This window comes from Felis catus, chromosome A1 (genome assembly GCF_018350175.1).
Source record: "Felis catus isolate Fca126 chromosome A1, F.catus_Fca126_mat1.0, whole genome shotgun sequence".
NCBI classification, from domain to species: domain Eukaryota; kingdom Metazoa; phylum Chordata; class Mammalia; order Carnivora; family Felidae; genus Felis; species Felis catus.
The window spans coordinates 32,046,528-32,061,278 of NC_058368.1; the positions used below are offsets into that span (position 1 = coordinate 32,046,528).

At 32.2% G+C, this 14,751-nt stretch overlaps 1 long non-coding RNA gene across 1 annotated transcript in view; it reads left to right on the forward strand.

Moving 5' to 3' along the window:
- LOC109498249 overlaps nt 1-14,751 on the forward strand; it is a 193,805-nt gene that overhangs the window by 150,374 nt on the left and 28,680 nt on the right. Inside the window, exon 3 of the long non-coding RNA XR_006595306.1 lies at nt 5,745-5,798. This is a non-coding gene — a long non-coding RNA (uncharacterized LOC109498249). The remainder of the gene's footprint in view (nt 1-5,744; nt 5,799-14,751) is intronic.

The window sequence follows — 14,751 nt, forward strand, 5'->3', positions numbered from 1 at the left end:
ATGTCCTTGGACAATTCATTTAACATTGTTTATCTCACTCAGGTGTAACTGGCAGATAATGATAATTTCTACCTTTTGCAGTTATTGTGGATAGTCAGTGAATCACTACATGTAAATGCCATTGGGGATTTCCAAGATTAAAGCAAGTGTTCCATGGGCATTAGTTCTTTCTGTGCTATTGGTATTACCATTATGGATAAAACTGAAAAAAATATTTGTTATATAATATCATTTAAAGAACAAGCATAGAAAAAGAACCACAGGAGACTAAGTAAAAGCAAGAGAAAAAATCCAAGGAGGAGAAAGAAAACAAGAAAGAAAATATATATCTAGTATAAGGTGTTATGATGTAAGAAAAAATAGAGAAGACTGAGGCAATAACATAAGAAAAACTTGTATTCATAAATGGGCTTGTAAAATTCAATCATTATTACCTTAATGTTCATTCACTAGAGGGATGAACATATTTGGATGTTTGAAAAGAGGGGAAAAAAAAGAAAGAAAAATATATGTATGTAGGTTAGTGTCAAGAGAGTATACAATGAAGCATAATATTTTCTGTACATTGCATTTTTTTCTAAGCTAATTTGGAATTGTTTTTGAGTGACTGGCTTCTACCTGTACAAAGTAGAGTATTTTACAGTAGCTGGCAGTAGAGATGACTTCTTCCAAATGAGGAACTTGTTATATATTTCATCTTCAAATCAATACATCACCTTATGAATGGGAATCGAAACCACCTAACTGTATCAGCATGAACATAGGTTTCTTATTTTAGGTGTATAAAGAGACTATTGTTATTCTTTTGAGAAAAATCATGCTGTGCAGTTTTTCTGTGTATGTTTTAGAAGCATATGAGGCATGCTGCCAGGGCTGTTCTATTTGAAAGACTGATTCACTTTGTAAATGTTATAACTGGCCATATTAATGGGCTTGGGGTGGATGTGGATGTTTGGGGTGTTGCAAAGATAATAAGGGGGCTCTGATGAATTAAGTATATGTGTTCCTGTGGGGCAATGGAAATAGAATAGAATCATAATGAAATTTCAACCCTGCAGCTGTATTTCACCTAAAACATTCTGTTCATAGGATTTTTCTCTTCCTTAGGCTGCTAACTAGCTGAGAGGAATATAGAAGATAAGCTTCTCTGAGACAGAAACTCTAATTTCCAATGAATAAACTTATTCATATATATAGGTATATATAGTTATATATAAAAATAAACATTTTGCTTTTCAAAAGTTAAGTACCTTACTTAGCAATATTTTATATAACAGCATGCTACACGTATTTTAGCATGTGTAATGATCCTTTTAATATAGAGAGAATTATGTGTAGCAGTATCAGTCTTGTTTCCCAGGCAAAATACCAAAACTTATTCTCTACTAATTTTTATGTGCTCTTTCATAATAGATGCTATTTTGCAGTTCTTACATCTCCTGGTAGTTTAGTGGTTATGATACAAACTACGGGAACTTGGTTTGAGGGATTTGGTTGAAAGTTACCTAAGGAATAAAATGTCTTAGATTAGAATCTTTAAAATAATTGTTGACCGCTACCTAATTAGAAACGCCATTATGAAATATCATATCAATATCACAACCCCCCATAAAGAGCAAACCCTTACATAAACTGGCAGATTGTTTGTTCCAGGTCCTCTACTTGCTTTGCCAGACGGATTTGTCTGCATATTCCCACATGACCCAGAGACTTGATCCTTACTCTCTTGTCGGGCTTTTCCATATGACCTTCTCTGGCCGATACAACAGGAGAGGAAGTAATTTCATACCAGTTCTGAGAAGAAGCTTAAAATGCCATGTGTGTTTCTGCCAGTTCTCTGGCAATTTACTCTCTACCGCATTAATGTCATAATCCAAAATGAAGTGGCTTCTTTATTCAGGAATCTCCTGGATCCTGAAATGAAAATGGAACATGGAACAGAAGTAGAGCCCTTAGCTTATACATAAGCAAGGAATAAAACTTTATTGTTAAGCCAACAAGACTTCTTACTACAGTAAAGCTGACTAATATTGTAAGTCTTGTTAAAAACTCTATTGTTTGCTTTGAAAGTAAATCAATAAGGACTTTAAGATGAGTAGCAATTACTTCACAATACGCTCCTCTAGGGCAGTGGCTAATTTTAATTTGTATTTGAATCCTCAAGGTTTAATATGTAGCATGACACATAATTGGTAATCAATAATTATCCACTGACTGATAGGTTGATCAATGAATGAATAAATGCGTGACTGACTGAAGGATTGATTGAATAAACAGCACATCCAGAAATAAGTACATTATATTAGATACTGGAGATTCAATAAGAAATGAATAACCTCAATAGATCATAAGAAGCTCAGGGAAAATTTCATGAATTAGTGCAAATATATACTGAAAAAAATACAAGTATGAATTCAAAGATCAGGACTCTAACTCATGGCTCATAATGGGTCTAATTAGAGACTACTAGAAAAGAATAGGAAAATGAATTTCCAAACCAAACACCTCTTACAGTTTCCCTCTGTTACAAGAATGGTATGTTCCTAATGGGGCTGCTTCAGGTTTTTAAATAATTAGTCCTTTAAACTTGAAAATGTACAATACTCAATTAGAATTGAAAGCTTTTAAAATTCTTTCTAGCATCAGAAGAACACCACCCTGATTTTTTCACATTCCTATACTGTCTACAATATTATTTGTAAAAAAAAAAAAATAGGAATGCATTAAAACAGTCTATAAATTTCATGTGATGTACAAATAATGATTTATGAGTACTTCAAAATATACATTGATTCTTTGTATACACTTTAACTTCAGGATAAGTGATATAATTTTAGCAAATATTGTATATTTTATGTCAAGTTATTTTTACATTTTTTCTAACTCAATCAAATGTGCAGAAAACCGTATCATTACCCATGCTCTCTGCATTAGATGAATATTGGAATTTTCACTCAGTTGGGTAGCTAAAGGGATGCAAAACATTGTCTGGCATCCCAGAAAATAGTCTGCATTTTTTGAGCTACATTATCTGCCTCAGCAAACGCTGTCATTCTGCTTGGTTTTTCACTCCAAGTTGTCAGCTGCAGGGAAACCCGGATTAAACTATCCAAACTACAAAGCAGGGAAAAAATAATTAAAGCTGTCTGACACTAAACTTACCATGTAGTCTTTAATTTGTGAAATGGTAAATATTAGCCTCTCCCTTGATCTCTACCATCTAGAATTCCCAGCGGAGAAAGCAATTGGCTTCATTCGTAAAGCTTCTGTGAAGACAGGCAAGCTATAAAAATGCACCACTTTATCAGAATTCTTTGGAGATTTTATGTGTACACACTTCATTGATTATCAGTTTTCTGATGAGACTTGCTGGAGTTTAGAAGCCTCCCTAGAAAAAGATTCTTGTTCCCTGGGAAATGAAATCATGGTCTGCTAGCTTGGAAACAACAAATATAGTGAAGTAGAAGTAATGGGATAAGTGGATTTTGTATGTGGGGTTTAGTAACCATCCTTAGCATCAGCTGATGGACTAGTGAGCATTTCCTGATAAATAATTCAGTGATAAATTTGGGTGTGAATTTCTTCATGAAATTTTCTTCACCTGTATTTATGCTGTATTTAGAGGAAATTCATTTAACGTATTTCCATAAAAGCATTAATAGTAAGTAATGCAATAATATCAGCATTTCCAGATGAATGATTATGGAATAAATGTGAATATATGATTACTTTAAAATGTTGGGAACTAGGGAGTCTCCTGGGTGGCTCAGTTGGTTAAGCGACCGACTCTGGATCTCAGTTCAGGTCATGATCTCGGTCATGAGATCAAACCCCACATTCAGCTCCACTCTGGGTGCGGAGCCTGCTTGGGATTCTCTCACTCCTTTTCTCTCTGCACCTTCCCTGCTCACTCCCTCTCCCTCGCTCTCAAAATATATAAACATTTTTGAATATAATAAAGTGTTGGTAACTAGGGAATGTAAGTAACGCTCAAATATAAAAGCAGTACACAATACAAATCACCTATGTGTGGGTAAAAAAAAAGGATCAGTCATAGAGTAATTTACGGAGTAGAATGGAACCAACTCTGTAAATCACAACATAACTTTAATGTACCTTTGCTGAGCCACAAATACTTGCATCTCCTCAGTGCACATAGAACATGCAGTAGTAAAGTTAAGGTAGGATGAAATGCATGTTCTTTTCTCAGAGGCTTATCACTGTAACATTACTACAAAACAGACATCCTGTGCTTTTTTCTTTCTTCCTTTAAAGTTGTATTCTATTACATTACAATGCTACAATTAATTTAGAACTCTGGTTGCTGAAATGAAATACTATACTGATTAGTCGGTGAACCCAAGAAAAATTGCATAATATAAATGTAAATATTACCATTTGTAGAAATTAATCACAACCATTCCGTTTTCCTAAATCAGTAATATGCTAAAACAATCCAAGTCTCTTGATAATGTAACTGATTTCTGTAGAGGATATACAGTGAAGAACAGAAATGTGATTTCTGGAAATAGGAGATTAAAACATTCAGAAGACTTAGTTTAAAGAAAAATGATTTATAAAATACACTGAAATTTTCAGTATTTTCCCCTTATGTTTTGAAACAAGAATGATAAACCCTAGTTTTGAAATAAGAGTACAGAGTACAAACCAAGAAAAATTTGAGCATAATATTATAGACTTATTTTAAGGCATAGAAAAAAATCACCTAAGCAAGTTAAATCTGTTTTATTTTTGATCTTGTATATAACTTGATTAATTTTTCAATTATAACCTTATGTACTCCTTGCTTTTGCTACTTCACTTAGCTAGCATTTTCTTGGGGATATGCCTGAGTTTTATTTCCTATTATTATAAATTTGTCTCAGATTTACTTTCGCAGGCTAACTAGTCCATAATCAAAATATTTTTCTATTCTACCACTCCTTGAGCTGCCTTGGCATTGGCATGTATATAGAGGGCCAGACATGTGCATGTGTTACATACGTATGCTCCTCATGAAGTAATAATTAGTATTTCCATTTAAATGTAAAGGAAAGTAACTTCTGTTTTGAGTTTGCAGTGCCCTTATTATAAAGAATTATTTTCTGTGTTATTTTATTTATAACATACATTTTTATTTCTTCAAGAGACTGATCTCCTAAACATTTTCTGTTTTCCTCTTGAAATTATACACAGAAGACAAAAATGTAACATAACAAAGTAGTGATGGATCTCTCTCCATGGATATTTTTCTGGTCAAGAATTTGATCTCATTCAAATGTGATGTTAAAGAAAAAACAAGTCTGCACTTAGTATGGACAAACTTTATTCAAAGTGATATTGCAAGGGATGGAAAGAGGCTATTGCAGTAGGGGGAAGGGTTTGACCATAAGAAGTGTAAGTGTTTCTTTCAAGAGTTAGACAAAAACAGTTTTTCTTTTAGTTGCCCTGAATTTCAGAGAAGGAATCAGCTGATAAGGATTTTTAGAAGAAGTGGTTTTAAAGTGTTTAAAATACTTCCTAGTCAACAATGAAAATAACCCTTCTTTACAATCATTTGGGTTCATTATTAAAATGACAACTTAATAATGTTTTGTGTGTGTGTGTGTCTGTGTTGCACTTCATATGTAATTTCTCCCTCCATTCAGTCTTAAAAAAATATTTTTCTGCACTCTTGTTAGAAATGTATCACAGCCAATCGTGTGTAATGCATATTTATTTACCAGTATTTTCTTTCTCATTAGTTTGCAGCATCTTGAGAATGGTGTAGTGGAGAGAAAGTTGACTTTGAATTTCAGGTAAGAACCTTAGTAACTATGCATTTGTCTCTTTAATGTAAGTTCTCACCTGCATTGAGATAATGGGGACTGGAACTAACACATGAGGGTAATACAGATGATGAGGACTATAAAGATTTGAGATATAAAAAAATTGGATATCATATATACACATTTTTGTTTTGCTCTACATTTTTTAATCTACACAAAACATAAATTGCATTGATATTCTAAAAGACAAATATTATGACAGTGGCACAGAGCTTGGTTTCAAAGGTAAACATAAAGTGCCATGACTTATAAACTTGGTGTGTTTGTGATTTTCAAAATTTATCATATTTGTTCAGCTCTAAGAAACTACACTTATCTAATCAAGGCAAATAGAAATTCTCTGGTTATACATTATACTACAAAATAAAGAGAGGTAAACTTTGGTTCATAATGTAAAGAAGTACAACTATGTTAAACGATTTTCCCAAGAAATGTCATCTCTGTTTTTTGAAAGAGCCTTATGATTAGCACACATGAAGCATTCATAAAAGTCATCTTAATTTTATTATCTATTTACTCTATCTCTATAAAAATGATTGTTAAGGACATTTTGGTTGATTATATAAATGTATAAAAGGCACACAAGTTTAAAATTTACATATATATCTATTTTGAAGTAAACAGTTTTCTTTGTATTTCTTGTATCTTATATTTAGATATTAAACATTTAGGAAATTAATATATCAATTTGAAATAGTTTATATTGCTTCCAGACATAGAGTTTAACATTTTAAATATTTATGGCTATACAAATTATTGAGCAATAATGCCATATTCAACTGCCTCCATAGCATTTTACGTATTTGATTTTGTTTATCCTCCCAACAACACTAACTTCATTTTTTATGTTAAGCAACTGAGGATGAGAGTGTTTAAAATATATTTCTTTGTTGAGCAGCTAATAAATGCCAAAGCTTGCTTGGATGAAAAATCTAGATATGCTCAGTTTCCAAATCTGTGAAAGATTTTGCATTCACAGGCACACACACATGTCACTTAGCTCAATATGAATATAATTACCATTAATGTTTATCTAACCTTATATTCTGTACACATGGATCATAAATATTTATGCATGTATGGGTATGTTGTGTGGATTTCCATGTATACAATAGTAAAGAGGAAAATAAATTTTCAATTTTATTTTTCAAATAAATTCACATGAAATGTGGATTACTATAGAATTATTTATATATTCATAATATTTAAGTCGTAAAAATATGTCAATGTACAAAATTATTTGTGGCTTTGAGGTTCCCATTTAAAATAATGTTTCAGAAAAAAAACAATTGGCTGGGTCATTCATTCCATTTATGTATACATGTCAGGTGTGTGACACGTGATAATGAAAACAAAACACAGACATTGAATAAAAAATATAGTAGGCTTTATGTCCTGATCTCGAAATGAAAATGAAATTCCAGTGTTTTTTAAAAGAAACAAATTCTAATATAATGAACTAACTTTAAAAGAAAATTATGTTTTATCATTTTTCTACTTTCATAACAGCACATGCTATTTATAAATTGTCTCCCTTTCTGTAGATTTGGTACTAACAGTACACATTATATTTATGAAATATCATTTATGACTACTTAGGGTTATGAATTAAAGCATATATATGTTATTTGTATTCTTGTAAAATGGAATTCAAAATAATACATCAAAACAACTGCTACCCAAACCTGCATTCATATAGTTAATTGACTGTTAAATTTGGGGAGAAAGCAGCAACTTTTATTATGCATGCAGATAAGATGCTACTTAGAAATAAATAAAGTGGTAGGAACGTGATTTGTTTCTATAGATTTAAATTTTAGGGCATTATTTACACGCTAGGTGGCTCTGACTAAAAATAATTTTAGATAATTGTACAATAAATAAATATAAAACTGTAATTTCATGGATGCTATTTCAAACACAATTAACATAAAACAATTATGAATATCTTTTCAAAATTAACACAGCAACTCAGGCATAGTTATCTGCAAATGCCACACTGTTATTTTCTTATTTTGTTAGTGAAAACCAATTTAAATTATACTATACAAAAATGCATATGCATTGGAAATTTCTGTCACCTGAAAGGTGTTTATATACATTTACTTAACTTGAAAGGTCTTTTTTGCATTTAAATGTCATTAACTTATTAATTTTCATGAAAAAAAATAGTTAAAATAGGTTTTTAAGCAAGTGTCTTTATCTTTTATGTTGACTTTTTATACTTTACCTCACAAATTTATCTCAGGGACCCCAAATTCACTAGTAATTTAAAGAAACTGAAAGACGTGCAAGTCTATAAACCCCCTAGCCATGATCTGTTGCAAGTGAATTTTCAGTTTTTTAAAATAGTATAAAATGTTCTTGTGATATATGTGTCTTATAAAATATTTTATGGGTATTTAAAATATGTTCAGCACAGTGGTAAATTTAATAAGCACAATAAGATTTTTCATGTTTAAAATATAGGACATTAGTATTTCCATAAGGGATAAAAATATATGTTTTTAATAGAACATGAAAGAAATATAATACAATTTATTTATGAATAATTAATCTTCTCCTCCCATGGGAATATAAGCATAAATCTTTTAGATAAAAATAGGTTATCTGTCTCTTCATTTTCTTCTACTATTAAATTTCCTCCTACATTTTAAGGGCAGTTTAAACTTTATCTCTTTCAAAAATTCTCAAAAAAGAATCCATGTACTTTGTGGTTTTATAACACTTGCCTTGTACACACATAATTTACAAGCCTATGCTGCTTATTCCTGCTGGTATCAGCCACTCATTGTCATTTTAGCTCCATCAATTGTGCTAAGGCTTAAGAGTTAGCAAACTCTCGCTTTGGTTAAAAAAAGAGAGAGAGAGAGAGAGAGAGAGAGAGAGAGAGAGAGAGAGAGAGAGAGAGAGGGAGAAAGGAGTGGCCAAATGGAAGTAGAAAAGAATTAATTAAAAGCTTTGAACCTCTCCTCATGCTCTCTGTATTTGTAGTGTATTCAAAGTTAGATTTTACTACTAATCTAAATAGAAAATAGAATAAATATACCGAGCAAATAACCCTTTAAAGTATTGACAACAATAATCTTTGGTTGACTTGCTATTTGTTAGGTACAGTGTTAATTCTTTGACATACAATTTCTCATTTAATTGGATCAGATTAAGGGAAATTATATCTTTACAATGTCATATATTTATATTTATATATGTAATGGAATGCAAAAAATATATCAAAGCAACTGCTAAAACCTGCATTCATATGGTTTATTAATATAATTTAATATTAGTTTATATATAAAAATAAATATATAATAGTTTGGGGGCTCCTGGGTGGCTCAGTCGGTTAAGCATCTGACTTTGGCTCAGGTCATGATCTTATGGCTCGTGGGTTCGAGCCCTATGTGGAGCTCTCTGCTGTCAGCACAGAGTCCACTTTGGATCCTCTGTCTTTCTCTCTGCCCCTCCCCGGTTTTTTTCTCTTTCTCAAAATGTAAATAAACATTGAAAAAATATATATATATATAATAGTTTATGTGTATGATATTATACATATAATTGTTATATATGTCCTGTATATGTAATGTTATTATCTCTATTTAAGGGAATTAAAAAAAAATTTTTTTTCAACGTTTATTTATTTTTGGGACAGAAAGAGACAGAGCATCAACGGGGGAGGGGCAGAGAGAGAGGGAGACAACGGAATCTGAAGCAGGCTCCAGGCTCTGAGCTGTCAGCCCAGAGCCCGACGCGGGGCTCGAACTCACGGACCGTGAGATCGTGACCTGGCTGAAGTCGGACGCTTAACCGACTGCGCCACCCAAGCGTCCCTATTTAAGGGAATTTAAAGGCATTCAGGTAAAGAACCAGAAATGGAGTATGCCTGACTTTTAAGTTGCCATTTATTTTTTTAAGTCTGAATTTATAAACACTACAATATATATAATCCATAAAAAATCTATTGAGTACCTACTGTGCTTAAAAATATCCCAAAACATTGTGGAAAATATAAAAAATGATTAGGTAAAAATACAGTAATCAAAATCTTGCCAAATACATGTGGAAATTAAATCACCACATATTAACTTTAGTGACTTCAGCGTCTGTCACACAAACAAATGGAAACCTTCTTATCTTTGCCTACCAAATCCAGTTCATAGTGCCCTCTTTGAAGCTCACAGTGCTTTTTCCAAGAAATTTCTTAATGCTTTCTGGCCTCTGTTCCCTTAATATTAAAAAATATTACAAGGTTTAACACTCCGTGATACTTTTGCTATGTGTTTCCTTAACTTTATTTCTACATGATTATGAGATTCTGGAGAACAGGGTATTGAGGTTTTCTATACATTTCCATATGTGTATTATTATGTGCAAACCCTGAGACATAATATTAATAAAATATTTAGAAATAAATGGGAATGTAATTATCATTATACTGTGCTTTCTGTAGGAATGGTAGAAATATTACAAAGGAAAGGAGATCAGTCAATCTGGTGTAATCAAAGAAAACTTTAAGAAATAACTGAAACAATGATACCATTGGAGAATCATTGAACTGTAGATAAATAAAAAAAAAAAAAATCCCAGAAAATATAAGAACATCTAGACTAAGAAAGTAACTGCCATAAGAATATATTTTCCATAAAATATAGAGGATTGAAGTTTTTCCGAAGAAGACACTTTGTACAGAAAACCTGGGTAAATAATAATCAAATTATGAGGGTCAGAAAATGAAGGATCTACAAAGCAAAGCTATCAAGATGGTTTAATCAATTTCTAGTAGGTGATCAAAGTCACTAAAGAAACTACTTGATCATAAGTGTCAAATGCCAAAAGTAGGAGCTCAAGAAAATTATTTATGACAGATTTAAAAATTTAAATTAGTAAGATCAGTCTGAGGGAGTTCAATTGTTTAAGCTTGAATTGGGGAGAATCTCCACTTGGAGAATAACAATGGCCATGAAGACCAAATTGGATCATATTAAGGACAATTGTAAAACATATTTTAAGACCATAAATTAAATAATTCATGACAGTTTGGATTAGGAAATGTGGGAAAGGGATGATTCAAATTACAGTCTATAAGGTAGGTAACTGAGGGAATGATGATGATAATGGTCCAGAAATATAGATATTAATATTTAAAGTCTGTGTTTTAACATGTCAAATTAAAAATTTTTACCATTTTAATTGAAGCACTACAGACATATAGAAGAGTGCACAGATCATAAGTGTACAGTTGAATGGGCAGAGTAAACACATTTGTGCAAACACGACTGTGGTCAAGTAACATAGCATTATATATTCCCAATTTACTGTTCATCTTTATTACCGTTGTGGGGATTTTACACAATTTTTTCTGTGAATATTCTTGCCTAATTCTGTAGGTGCAGTTGTATACCCATTTAGGAAGTTGCTACTCATTGGGTCCATGCATGTTTAAATTTAATAGATAAAGTCAAGTAGTATTCCAAAGTCTTATGACAGTTTGTATTCATAATCTGTACCGTATGAGATTCCACTTTCCTTTTGAAATGCCTTTTCTTTCCTAAATATTTTTTTCTGAGACAGTTATATCATCACTATTTTTGAGAGATGCAGAAGCTATATTATTGTAGGTATAAGAATAAATTAGTCCATGATTAACAGCACATAATGAACTTAGTCTGTTTCTTATAGTTAATATTAAATAATATATAAAAGAATACTATATATTAAAAATGAACTTAGTCTATTTCTTATAGTTAATATTAAATAATATATAAAAGAATACTATATATTAAAGGGTGCGATATACTTGAAATTTAAGACTTTACAGTTGAATAATATCTTAGCACTCAGTGAAAACTTTCTTTCTACCACTGAGCCTTTTAAAGCATTAAAAAACAGCTGTCCAGCAGTTCAAAGTATTACAGGAGGTTGTAAAGAGCTTTGGATCACCACTGCAGCCATTCATACATGAAATTTGAGAAGGCTTTTGTGGGCTGGATGTAGTAGGTAATTAATTTGGGAAAATTCCAGAGGTTAAGACCAGATGAGCTATTTCACTTCATCTGGACCTGCTGCTACTGATAAATGGTTGAGGAGTTTTTGTTTATGGAAGGAAACTTCCATAAGAGTTCTGCTTCTGCAAGAGGAAAACTAAAAGACATCACGCAACATGGGTTAAATCTCACACCGCAAATAGCATGGTTGCCATTTTTGCAATGTGGATTCTTCTAAATGAGAACTTTTCCACATAAAGTGTGGAGGTGATGGCTCAGAGAATAAGAAATTGGTTATCACAATAACAGTAGTAGAATTTTTTTTGTAAAATTAAAAACATTTTAATGTTTACTTGTTTTTGAAGGAGTGAGGGGGGGGAAGGGAGAGACAGAAAGAGAAAGAGAGGCAGAGAGACAGGGCGACATAGAATCCTAAGTGGGCTACAGGCTGTGAGCTGTCAGCACAGAGCCCAACACAGGGCTTAAACTCACAAATTGCAAGATCATGGCCTGAGCCTAAGTCAGACGCTTAACCAGCTGAGCCACTTAGGGGGCCTGGTTATCACAGAACTTTAATGAGACTTGATAGGGGTAAGTAAACCGTGTACAATGTACCAGTAAGTTCACTAAAGTAGTAATTAAACTAAAAACTAAGTCAATAATTATTGTCACTTAGTGGGAAAAAGGCATTGGTTTCAAAATTCCAATAATTTAATGTCTGCACCGGTGAGTTACTAACAAAAATATTGTTAACTTCTACAGAAGACATGCTTTTAGTAAAAATATAATCGGTAAATCTCTATAAGATGTATAATGAAATTACTGTAAAATTTAGCTTAATAGATAATTATGATATATCTGTGATTTTGTCATAATAATTTTATTAGAAATATACTGCAAGTTCGAATGTCACCTATTCTAAGAAATTTGTTTAGAAACTGCAATTAAATAATTCAGAAATAATTAATTCAGAAGACAACCCATTAAATTATAACCCTCCCCACAGGTTAAGTTGGTGCCAAATGTATTGTTTAATTTATCATTCTTAGTATTTTTAGACAGCCTCAAGGCAGAGAATGAAGTAATAATAAATAGGGAATAGTGGATAATTAGAGAAGGAAATGTGGAACAAAATTACTAAGGGCTTTAGGTGAAGTTCATTATTACTATTTAATAGTGCCCAAGAGCATTCGATCAAATTATGGATCAAGTTTAAAAGTGGGCTGAATGAAATCCTTGTGGAGGAGAGTTTTCTTACTTTTTTTTTTTCCTCAGGATTCAGCTCAGTATTAAAAATATATATTCAAAATATCCCTTACAAGTCATATTTTGACCAAGCCTTATGGAAAATCACATTGGGGGGGATTGTGGATGTAGATGTGAGGGTTAAGTCACATATATTGGGATAAGGGAGATTACAAAAATATAAAATAAAGACAAGGTGAGGGAAAATGTATAATCAAACAGCATGAGCTTGTTTGTCAATAAGCTGTGTGCCACACAGACTGAGACCATTACATGATTAAGCAGTAAGGCACTTCAGGGATAACGGGTTAAGTGACATATTGTAAATCTAGCCCTCAGGCCATTTAGTGCATGGGGAAATCTCACCTTTCTAACTCCTTTCTTGTGGATCACCCTAGAGCGCCATATTTTCATTATTAAACTTTTAAAGGCATAAATGCATATTTACTTGTTTTTATAATTGTTTCATTTCATTACTGAAGTCATAGTTGTGCAACCTATGAATGCTACCCTGCTCATGCGGTATAGAGTTATTCCTACCAGTTCTTAATTAAACCCAGTTTTTTTTTAGGCAAGGAGTAGGAGATGTGCAATTTCTGTTCATTCTGTACAGAACTAGGGTATAGAAATTTGTGGTCAGTGGAAACAAAGTGTGTTAGGTTTGTTTATCAACTGCATGCTGGAGGCTAAGTGATGTGCTTTGAAATTCTATCGGGACTAATAATAATGATATTAATATTAACAATAGGATGTACTTCATGAATTCTAAGAAATCTATGTCTTATTTATGTATAAGTTGACCTCACTTGTGATTTTATCATGATACTAAGTAGCAGAGACTAATTCCCAAATGTCAATATATTTTGCCTATAAAAGAAATATATAGCCCTATTTCAAATGTTCTCTATACTAATGATAGCTAGATAGCTACACTATTGAATACATTCAAAAATCCTTGTGAAAATGATTTCTAACCTATGATGTCTAACCTATGGGGTGAAATATATTTTTGTTACTTATTTACAACATCAGCATTTTGAAGCACGAACACTCAAAATTAAAAAAGAAGTAGTTCACAATGGCATTTAATGAGTAGAAAATCTCAAGGCTAAATTGCCCAATTTTATGAATCACTAATTCATTGATAATCAGTCTTATCTCAATGTGATTCAGTCCCCAGTTCCAAAATATTCACTTTGGACCAGGCATTCTGCTAAGACCTGGGAATATGTATATTAATCTTAGAACTCCCAAGATTCCAAAATAAAGAAAAAAGGTAGATACATACTCATCCATTTATGAATTGGATGTGCTGTGAAGGGTATCCACAAAGGAGGTCATGAAAGAGCAAAGAGGAAGAAGTCTTTATTGGAGAGGTATCATTTGAGTTAGACTTTGAAGCATTTGGTTTAGATATTTTCTCATTGACATAGATTGACAGAGATTTCAAGAAACAGTATTAGAAAATACTCAACTCATTTGTGGCAATGGTGAGTAGTCCAGTTTCTGAAGCATAGGGTATAGATTAAGTAGATGGTGAAACTGAGAACGGAAAGGTAATTTGGATCCTTTTATGAAGATCTGTAGGGTCAGTGCTAAAATTGCCAAAAAGTGCCCCTTCCTAATGGGAATTTATGGATGATTTTGAGTAAAGAATGGCATGACTTACTTCTCTTTTTGGAAGATGACTTTGATTT